Consider the following 9,923-nt stretch of genomic DNA (forward strand, 5'->3'; position numbering starts at 1 on the left):
AGAGAGAGAGAGAGAGAGAGAGAGAGAGAGAGAGAGGTGTGTTTTAAACTTCAAAACTGGCTCCCAGTGACACAGTTCCTAGGCCACAGGTCCTAATCCTTCCCAAACATTTACACCAACTCGGGACCAAGCATTCAAATATATGAGCCTATGGGGCCATTCTCATTCAAACCATGCACCACTAGAGATAGATCTAGGGCTCAGTCTGCTAAGAGAGAAAAGCATTTCAGGCAAATTGAATAGGCTTAAGAAGAGCAACCATAGCTTGTCTGTTGATTTTGAGGAGGCTGGATTAAAAGAGAGTTTATGTTGGGTGGAAGCAGAAGTAAGGTTGGCTAGCATCATTGAACATATGGGACACTCAATAGAAGCATTGTTGTCTGAGAAGAAGCATTGAAATTCTATGTGCAGTCATCTCCCCACATCCCAATCTGTAGAGAAGATAAAGACTTCTATTGTTGACTAATACCTTCCAGAATGTCTCCTACAAAACTCTCTGAAGGGTCTGTTCAGAATAGTGCTAAAACTTCAAGTTGAAACTTTTAGCATTTATATGTGTGGGTTTTTTTTTTATAATGCCCTTCTGCTATTTTTGACTGAAATAATTTGGTTGGGAGGAATGAGAAAAACCATCTTTAGTGAGTGGCTTTCTGACCATGAATGGATCTTTGTGCTATCTCATCTTAAGAAACTTGCTTTCTCAGCTATCAGCTACAGCTTCTGGGTTCTCTCAGGGTTTGCAATAAACATTTATTATATGCACTCTGGACATACATGGTTTAATTTGATACTATTAACTTAAAGATTATTTTGATTTCCCCATCTTTCTCAATGTTGAAGGGAAGAAGAAAATTTGTAGAGTATGTATTCCAGACCAGTTAGCATAGACTGAATACATTTACTCATAGGTCTCCATGGATTAACAGAACAAAGCTATCTTTCCATCATGGCATGGCAGAAGTCCTGCTCCACACAGTTTCTCAGGCCCCAGATAACAGAGTGCCATCAATTACAACTCAAGCATCTAGAAGATATGATCTCCTTGACCCCTCGCTAGGGAAGGGAGCATGAAAATCCCACCCTGGATATTGTGTGCTTTCACACATTGGGAAGAAGTGGTCTCATAATGCCACATAACTGAGGCATCTAGGAAATGTAGCCTCCCATGAACGCAGAGTGGGGAGCAGAGCCAGATTCTGGCAAACACGGTTGAGGTCCACTATTACCTGACATGAAGGCAATATGCTTCATGTTTTCTGTAAGTATCCATGAAAAGTTTAGGAATTAATAATATTAAAAGAATAAAGGAGAAAAATGCATAGGAAGAATTCCATATGAAGTCTGAGAAGGAGATTCCGTGATGAATTAGCAAGCCAAGAATGCTGACTACCAAGGATTGTGGGCACCATTATAAGCCAGGGGAGAGGCATGAAAGTTTTTCCTTCAGAGCCGACAGAGGAGCAAGACACTGTGGTCCGTTCTTGTAATCCAAGCACTGAAAAAGCTCAGACAGGAAGATCGAGATTTTGAGACGAACCTCAGTTACTTAGTGAATCCCATGCCAACTTGGGCTACACAGCAAGACTCTCTCTGTCTCTGTCTCTTTGTCTCTATCTCTCTCTGTCTCTTTGTCTCTGTCTCTGTCTCTCTCTGTCTCTCTCTGTCTCTGTCTCTGTCTCTCTCTCTCTCTTTCTCTCTCTCTCTCTCTCTCTCTCTCTCTCTCTCTCTCTCTCACACACACACACACACACACACACAGAAAGGAAAAAAATAATAAAGCAATATGTTGACTATTTGCAAATCAAAAGGAAGGAAGGAAGGAGAGAGAGAGAGGGAGGGAGGGAGGGAGGGAGAGAGAGAGAGAGGCAGTAGGATGGTAGAAAAGCACAGAATTTGCAGAATTTGTTAACAGATAAATATCTTTGGGTCTGCATCTCAGTTCTGGTTTTCACTGTAGCTGTGAGACAAACTAGCTGACATTTCAATCCTTCGATGACGGTTTTGATCAGACTTCTTGTTAGTGTGCAGTCTGTACTATTGTCCCTCCTTGATGCTACTGTATAAAAACTATTATTAAGGTGGTTTTTTTGAGGAAAGGCATTGTTAGTCCTAATTTTGCCTCTTGTGCTTCATCCAGTCATAAGCATCTGACAATGCTTATTGAGAGAAAGCTCACCTTGCAGCAGCCGTCTTTTGCAATCACAGCTCAGGAGATAGTGAGGTTGATAATGATACCAAGGTACCTTGCATAATTCTAGAAAAAAAGCATAACTACAATAAATACTTTTACAAATTCTCAGGGTGATTTAATCTGTAAGTTTACTGAATCATAGGTATTATTTGAAGCGGGTAAGGCCAAAAGCACTGGGCCATGCCTTAAGCAAACAAAGAGCCCTGACATGCGCAGTGGCATCCTGACATCCAGAGGACCCTGAAACCGAACCCCCAAGATGACCACTGCTGACATACGACCCAGAGCCAACCAGGAAACACCATGGCAGCTGGAAGCAGAGCCCGCCAAAAAGCATACACATAAATACCTCAGTCCTTTGTTTAATAAACAAGATTGCTTACAATCTACCAGAGCCTGTGCTGTTGGTTCTGCATCTATTCACTTCCTGCTTCCAGGATCAGAGACAGTGAGACCCCAGCTGCAGAGCCAGCAACATTTATTAACTGTGGTATTAATTTCCTAAAGCTGAAAGAACAAAGTACCATAAATAGGGAAGCTTAACACCGAAATGTATTCTCCCCCAAATCTGGTCACTAGACATCAAAGTTCCAGCTGTCAGCAGTTTAGTTCCACTGTGAGATCTCTTTCATGCCTCTCCTCTTTAGCCAAAGGCACTAATGATCCTTGACACTCATCACTCTTGGCTTGATGACACATCACTTGTCTTGGCCTTAACCTTAGCATGATGTTCCTGCTATGTGTACTTCTCCACTCGTCTATTATTATGCCAGACAAGCTGGATTGTAGCCCATTCCAATGATCTCATTTTAAGTTGACTGTATCTGCAAAGACCTAAGATCAAAATAAGGCCCCTCACAAGTACTCAGAGTTAGGTCTTCAACACACATTGAAGGGGGACAATTTAACCCAGATCAACTCTGCATAGTATTTTTTTAATGTTTTCACTAATGTTGATGATATTAATAGATTTGAACTTTTAAAAAAATCTAATTTCTACTTGTCTTAAAAATCACACCCCCCACCCCCACCTCCCCAGAGTAAGCTGGTGGATTAGAAGCTGTCTTCATAATGCAGTAAATCAGAAGAGGCAGGCTAATAAGAAGAGGACTCCATGTCAAAAGCTTCAAACAAAAACAAAATAAAAATGAGCAAAGGTTTTTAATGAATATTTCTAAATGTTTTCACAATTTTCTCCAAGATAAAAGCTTCCATCATGAAGAGAAGCTCATTAAGGTACATGATGTTCTTTTTTTTTTTAAGATTTATTTATTTATTATGTATACAGTGTTCTGCCTGCATGTATGCCTGTAGGCCAGAAGAGGGTGTCAGATCTCATTACAGATGGTTGTGAGCCACCATGTGGTTGCTAGCAATTGAACTCAGGACCTCTGGAAGATCAGCCAGTGCTCTTAACCACTGAGCCATCTCTCCAGCTCCCACATGATGTTCTTAAAGGAAGTGAAATATCCCATCCTACCTAGAAGGTCCTTAAGTTCAGAAATCAGACAACAAGAAACTTCAGGAAGTCCCTGAAACTGACCAAATTCACTAGGCTTCTCCTTCCCTAAGAATATATAAGCTGTAAGGACTGCCCAGAGACACTCTCAGACCAGACAGGTCACCAGGCTCAAACAAATTAAGCTTCCTGGAAAAGATACTTTCTTCAACCTGTTGAGCTGCCTGAAATTTGTCATGCAATTGTCTTAGAGTCATTTCTCTTTCTGTAAGTGTCTGCTCACCCATACTCCTGAAGGTAGCCCAAATAACCTCATTGGTTCACCAAGACAGACTTGGGTCTGCTGTTGGTTCCCAATCTGGGTAAACGGACATTTGTTCATGTCTCCCCAGGAATAGTGTCGCACAACACTTAAAGTGGCCAACAGACATTAGAAGATACTTAATATCACTAATCATTTGGTAAAGGTGTGTCATAACCACAAGTAGAAATTATCTGACACACGTTAGCTCCAATTACAATTTAAGTTCCAGACCATCTTAGACTACACAGTGGGAACTTGTCAAACAAAACAAAACATGTAGCCAACTTCAAGAAAACTACATCTAATATATTTTTTTATTCTTTTGTTTTGATTTTTTTAGCTTTGAATCTTTGCTCATTTTCCATCTTGTGTCCTTTAAAGATGATATTTCTGTGGTTGACACTAGAGTTATATAAAATACCTAAAGTTATAATAATTTATATTAATAATATATTAGTTATGTATAAGGCCTGTCCTTCACATGTCCCTCTATTTTATAAGTGTCACAAAGTACATCCTTTGTAATTGGTATCTGTTAAGATTATTTTAGAGTTATTTCTTATATTCTGTACCTAGATCTGTTTGGGACCAATACAACATTACAGGATTCTGTATTTGTCTATATATTCTCTTTGGCAGGAAATTTTCCAATTTAATATGGTTTGAGTTTTTTATCTAACACCCTTTCATTTCAAATTGAAGAACTTACATTGGTAAGTTTTCTAAGGCAGTTCTAGAGATGAATTTTATCAGCCTTTGTCTACTTAAAAAAGTCACTGTTTCCACTATTTTTAAGGATAAGTGTTCTGCAAAGTATTCTCATGTAACATTTCTTTTCTCTAAGCACTTTAAGAATGCCATCCCATTTTGCTGACCTGTAATGTTTTCTAATAAATCTATTTTTACTCTTATAAGACATGTCTCACGGGCAGTGGAATATTTTTTCTTGCTGCTTTCAAAATTACCTCTTTCATATCTTTGATTTTTTTTTACCTCTTTTGTATATTGTGTCTAGAGAGATTCATCAAAATTGTTCCTGAATGTCCTTCCTCACATTCGGGGAGTTTTTAGCCATTACCTGTAGTTGAAGTTTTCCTGTGTCCCAGCCTGCCAGCAGTCGGGACAAATCTCTCCCACTCGCATCCCCTAAGTAAACACACAGAGACTTATATTACTTGTAAACTGTATGGCCATGGCAGGCTTCTTGCTATCTGTTCTTATATCTTAAATTAACCCATTTCTATAAATCTATACCTTGCCACATGGCTCGTGGCTTACAGGTATCTTACATCATGCTTCTCCTAGTGCCTGCTGGCCACATCTTCTGACCCAGCCTTCTTCTCCCCAGCATTCTCCTCTCTCTTGTCCCATCTACACAATACTTCCTGCCTGGCTACTGTCCAATCAACGTTTTATTTATCAATCAATCATAGCAACATATATTCACAGCATACAGGACATCCCACAGCAGTTACCTTCTCAGATGAGTGCTCTGTCCCTCTCTGTCCTCTTGTCGCTCTGGAACTTCTGTATCTTGTTTTCTAGTTTGGTGATTCCCCCCAAATCCCTAAATCCCTTTGATTTTTGTCACATTCTCATTCCTTTGCTATTGTTGCTCCTTTAGTAATTTGAAATGATACTTTACTAAGTTCCTTAAATCTTTTTTTTTCTATTTGATGAAGTCTGTGTTGAAAAATTCAGTTTATTTTGTTACTTGACTCTAAAATTACTGGAATCTGTGCTTTTGCCTGGTTTCTGACTGTAATGTTCTGACTTTCTGTGTTGCTTCTTTGATTGTTTGTTTTTCTTCTTCTGTGGCCTGGTGTGCTACTTTAAAACAAGGGTTTCTGTTTCTTTACAATTAGTCTTTGAAGATTTGTTTTAATTCCTTGTTTCTTTATGTATCTTATTTTTTGTTGGTGGTGATGATAATTTTTGCATTTATAGACTGACATTGTTCAGGGGAAAGCCTTCACTAAACAGTGAGGATAAAGATTCTCATAGCTCCAAAAACCTTGACTAGAATATTTCTCTTGACTTTTGCATATAAGTTTCCAATGCTGACTTCTTCTTCTTCAGGAATTCATAATCTTCCACTCCCACTGGTGTCTAATGTCTCTCTTAAGCACTGTAGGATCTCTGGCAATTACATAGTTTATTGAGACCTCTCTTGTTGTTGGGTCCCCCAGATATCAAAAGTGTTATGGGTCCCATGTCAGTATTCACATTAGTAAAGACATAAACAGTCTCTCTGGCATCTTCCCCCAATTTGGAACATTGAATATATACATTCTCTTCTCTCCAAAAGGTGGATAACAAATACTGGACCTAATGGCATTTGTTTTATTTTTTTCTCCAATTTTTTATTAGTATATAGAAATTGTACTAACTAATGGATTTCATTATGACATGTTCATACATGCATATCACATACTTTGGCCACAATAACTCCTCTATTATCCTTTCTCAGTCTCTATTTCTTTTAAAAATAATTTTGATTTATTATTTGAAAATATATATATTTATATATCTATTTTGATTATTTCTATCCTCCACTACCTCTCTCCATTTCCCCCAAGTGCACCCTACCCCACCTTCCTCCCAAATTCAAATCCTCTTCTTTACTTAAAAAGAAAATGGCTTCTCTTCCTCCTGTCCACATAGCTGTTCTTGACTTTGTGACCTCGGTGCTTGCTTATTATTCCAGCTTCCTGGTTTATTTCTGGCATCATCATCAAGGATTTGAGGACTGTCTGCTGTTTCAAAGCCAGTGTTTTTGTGGGAGAGCAAGGTTAGGGGCTTCCTGTTGTGACATCATCCTGGCATTACTTCTAATACTATTAAAAGTAATAACAGACCAGTTTAAAGAACATACAAAGAGGATTTATAAATAAGAAGAGAGATTTCTTGAAGAGACTCATAAAATGAGGGCAAAATGTTAATTATTTCTCAATGTTGCTTTTTGTTTATTACTAAAATAGAAACATAGAAACATATCATTTGAAGATAATGAACTTTAAAGCCAAGAAGCAATAACAGATTTCTAGATCATGTGTTAGCCAGTTTCTGTCACATTACCAAGATCACCTGAGACTGTTTATAAAGACAGAAGGTGATTGTGGAGGTGGGGGGACTCACAATTTGGAAGTTCATGTCCATGATTAATTGGCCTGTGGCTTTGAGCCTGTGGCAGTAACTCACATAAAGAGTGGACAGCAGATTAAAACTGCTCACACCTCCTTGGTATAACTCCATCTTGTAAGTGTGTTCAGAGGAGCAGGAAGAAGTCATATCTGTCCCACTTCACTCACACCAAAGTACATGCCTCCCCTTCATGAAAGACTCAATGAACATGACATGCACTCTCGGAGGCCTCAGGATTATCTTTTGATCGTGAACTTAAGGCTGGCAAATATTTTCACTTTAAGGTCGGTAATGATGGAAATGAGCACCAGTAATTGTCAAGAATGGTTTAAGGACATTTGGTTAAGGACATAAAAAGTTTAAAGATGAGGAAAAATGGGGAATTGCACATCCTTGAGGCAGAAACAGTAAATTTCATATGAAGACAATCCAATTGTCTGGTTAAAATAACACTGGCAATGGTGACGATCTGCCCAATGAATAGTTCCCGTTAGGGGTTTTAAAGTGGCAATGCGCCAGGTGGTGGTGGCGCACACCTTTAATCCCAGCACTCAGGAGGCAGAGCCAGGCGGATCTCTGTGAGTTCGAGGCCAGCCTGGACTACCAAGTGAGTTCCAGGAAAGGCGCAAAATTACACAGAGAAACCCTGTCTCGAAAAACCAAAAATAAATAAGTAAATAAATAAAGTGGCAATGCCTGTGATCTTCAGTTTGAGTGTTGTTCAGGGCCTGTGTATATTAGTGGACAGCACCTAGTCACTGTGGAGGAAGATGTCAGTCAGAAGATGAAGAGGAGGAGGATGCAGAACTTTTAAGAATGTCAGGGAAGCAATCTGCCCCTGAAAGTGGTAACAAGTTTCCACAGAAAAGAGTAAAACTTATTGAAGATGATGATAACATTGACAAAGATGATGATGATGATGATGATGATTAGGAGGAAGATGATGGTTATGATGATTTTGATAATGAGGAAATGAAAAGTTCCAATGAAGAATTCTGTATGAGATGCTCTAGTTTAAAAAAAGGGGGGCACAAAAAACAAACCTAAATACTAAGATCAAAAAGTCAAAAATTCTAAAAAAAAAAAAAAAAAAACGTAAAAACCCTTGAAACACCAAAAGGACCAAGTTCTGCAGAAGACATTAAGGCAAAAATGCAAAAAGTGTAGAGAAAAGTGATTCCCTTCCCAAGGTGGAAGCCAAGTTCATTAATTCTGTGCAGAACTGCTTCCTGATGATGGACCAGGAAGCTACTCAAGATCTCTGGCAGTGGAAGAATTTTCTTTAAGAAAATAGCTTAAACAGTTTGAAATATTCCATTTTATTTTACTGCTGTAGGAGGTGACATCTGGCTGTCTTTTTTATACCACGAAGTGAAGACTTTCCATACTGTGTTAGATAAATGCTATCCAGATTCCAATGTCAAAGATGTGCTGTCTAGATGCCTGTTCTGCAAAGGTGGAAATATACCCTTTGTTTGACTTTTTTTTTTCTTTTGTTTTTTTGAGACAGGGTTTCTCTGTGTAGCCCTGGCTAATCCTGGAACTTGCTTTGTAGACCAGGCTGGCTTCGAACTCACAGAGATCTGCCTGTTGCCTCTACCTCCTGAGTGCTGGGATTAAAAGTGCATGCCACCACAGCCCTGCTTGATTTTAAATACACATGGAGTAATATGATAGGTCAGAGTAACAGTGGCTGTGAGATGTGAGATGTGGGGTGCAAAATATACAAGTGAAATAAACTCAGTACGTTGTTGAACTGAAACAAAACCAAAGCTGCACACCTTGTAGCAAAGAATCGAAAGAAAAGGAAGGAAGGACCATGATTCCACAACGCCCCTTGAAGGCATGTCCTCGATGATCTAAACACCTCCCAATGGTCAGGACTTCCTCAAGACTCTAACACATCATGCTATCACTGCCCTAAGTCCTAGGTCCTTAACATAAGCACACTTAGAGAACATTAAATTCCCAAACTAGAGTAGACTGAAAGGTCATGAAGCTCTGTTCTTCTGTCACTAGAGCTTACATGTTCACAATCTTCCACAAAATCTGATCCTTTTACCATGGCTGTGCCTCCTCTCCTGAGTAAAACGGCACTGTTTCCCAGTCACTTGGACCACAGACATGCCTGCCTCTCTCCTCCTTTGCCTTTAAATCAGATGTGATCAGGAAGCTGTGGAGGCCCACGAAGGTTTCCGAGTGGGATCTGAGCTTGCTTTATTCAGCAGAACTGCATTAAAGGATTGCTTGACCACATTCATGGTTACCAAATGTTTGGAAGGGTCTGCACGTGGCTGTGCTAGGGGGAGGTCTTTTGCTCCACCCCTTGGCACTCCTTTCAAAAGCCCTATAGAAGAGACAAAAGGGGCTGCTGGATAAGGATCCAAGCCCTCCAGAGCTATCCTGTGCTTCTATGTCTCTCTCCCCTCTGCTGTGGGATGGTCTGTATGTCAAATGTGTTGCTGATTGGTCAGTAAATAAATCACTGATTGGTCCGTGGCCAGGCAGGAAGTATAGGCGGGACAAGGAGGAGAATAGAGCTGGGAAGTGGAAGGCTGAGGGAGACACTGCCAGCCGCCATCAGGACAAGGAAGATGTAAAGTACCGGTAAGCCACAAGCCACGTGGCAAGGTATAGATTAATAGAAATGGATTAATTTAAGCTGTAAGAACAGTTAGCAAGAAGCCTGCCACGGCCATACAGTTTGTAACCAATATAAGTCTCTGTGTTTACTTGATCGGGTTTGAGCGGCTTGGGACTGGCGGGTGAGAGATTTGTCCAGACTGTGGGCCAGGCAGGAAAACTCTAGCAACACCCCTCTGTCC

The 9,923-nt window shown here is 39.9% G+C and overlaps 1 pseudogene; it reads left to right on the plus strand.

Annotated features, from left to right (window-relative positions):
* Positions 1 to 7,311: 7,311 nt before the first annotated feature.
* On the plus strand, positions 7,312 to 8,384 carry LOC128100870 (nucleophosmin-like; annotated as a pseudogene).
* The last annotated feature ends 1,539 nt before the right edge of the window (positions 8,385 to 9,923 follow it).

Source organism: Peromyscus californicus, unplaced genomic scaffold (genome assembly GCF_007827085.1).
Source record: "Peromyscus californicus insignis strain IS unplaced genomic scaffold, ASM782708v3 Scaffold_7__1_contigs__length_154581171, whole genome shotgun sequence".
Lineage (NCBI taxonomy): Eukaryota > Metazoa > Chordata > Mammalia > Rodentia > Cricetidae > Peromyscus > Peromyscus californicus.